At 40.6% G+C, this 1,543-nt stretch overlaps 1 pseudogene; it reads right to left on the bottom strand.

The window, feature by feature from the left end:
* Window positions 1-278: 278 nt before the first annotated feature.
* Window positions 279-434, bottom strand: LOC116895080 (annotated as a pseudogene).
* Window positions 435-1,543: the final 1,109 nt, after the last annotated feature.

Below are 1,543 nucleotides of genomic sequence, written 5' to 3'. Positions count from 1 at the left end.
CCAAGGACTTTTCGTATTTCCTCGGTGTCACTCCTCAGCATATGAGATTCAAGTTAACATATCTTTGGAATGTATTGTGCTAGGATATTTGGTTTTAGAAATTTGCTATTTGAGTTGCTGTTTTGAATTTCATAAACATTTTTAAATGAATTTTGGCTTGGGATGAGGATAGAATTTCCAACAATTTCTGAAATAGTTCCCAAACGTACACCTACCATTTTGTACTGTGTATTTATATGAAGCAATATGTGCTCCGAGGATTGAGGCTTATAGAATAAAAACATTGATGAACTTGAAAAGGATGTGGATCATTTTATAGTATCACATATCCAACTAAGGTTGAACTTTTTATGTAAAAACAAGCATGCTCCACTATGGTCATAGCAGCCTTATTTATACTACACTTGATCTTAGCCAAAAGGCCGAGAAGCGATAGCAGCCTTATTTATAATAGCCAGAAGCTGAAAAGAACCCAGATGCCCTTCAACAGAGGAATGGATACAGAAAATGTGGTACATCCACACAATGGAATATTACTCAGCTATCAAAAACAATGACTTTATGAAATTCATAGACAAATGGATGGAACTGGAAAATATCATCCTGAGTGAGGTAACCCAGTCAAAGAAAAACACATATGGTATGCACTCATTGATAAGTGGCTATTAGCCCAATTGCTTAAATTACCCTAGATGCACAGAACACATGAAACTCAAGAAGGATGACCAAAATGCGAATGCTTCACTCCTTCTTTAAAAGGGGAACAAGAATTCCCTTGGCAGGGAATAGGGAGGCAAAGTTTAGAACAGAGGCTGAAGGAACGCCCATTCAGAGCCTGCCCCACATGTGGCCCATACATATACAGCCACCAAACTAGATAAGATGGATGAAGCAAAGAAGTGCATGCTGACAGGAACTGGATGTAGATCTCTCCTGAGAGACACAGCCAGAATACAGCAAATACATAGGCGAATGCCACCAGCAAACCCCTGAACCGAGAACGGGACCCCCGTAGAAGGAATCAGAGAAAGGACTGGAAGAGCTTGAAGGGGCTTGAGACCCCATATGAACAACAATGCCAAGCAACCAGAGCTTCCAGGGACTAAGCCACTACCCAAAGACTATACATGGACTGACCCTGGGCTCCAACCTCATAGGTAGCATTGAATAGCCTAGTAAGAGAACCAGTGGAAGGGGAAGCCCTTGGTCCTCCCAAGACTGAACACCCAGTGAATGTGATTGTTGGGGGGAGGGCGGTAATGGGGGGAGGATGGGGAGGAGAAGCCTATATAGAAGGGAAGAGGGAGGGATTAGGGGGATGTTGGCCTGGAAACCGGGAAGGGGAATAACAATCGAAATGTAAATAAGAAATACTCAAGTTAATAATGATTAAAAAAAAAAGAGGTTAAATGAAGATCACAAGGATAAATAAAAGTGAGGAAATGTGTTCTTTGGTGTCATACTACAAACATAAGTTTATAATAAGATGTAATAAACTTGGCTGCTACCTTTTGTAGTATCATTAAGTTAGCCATTAAAAATG

The sequence above is a fragment of the Rattus rattus genome, chromosome 2, assembly GCF_011064425.1.
Source record: "Rattus rattus isolate New Zealand chromosome 2, Rrattus_CSIRO_v1, whole genome shotgun sequence".
Taxonomy (NCBI): domain Eukaryota; kingdom Metazoa; phylum Chordata; class Mammalia; order Rodentia; family Muridae; genus Rattus; species Rattus rattus.
The sequence above is the reverse complement of the archived record's forward strand: the minus strand, read 5'-3'. Positions and strand labels throughout refer to the sequence as shown.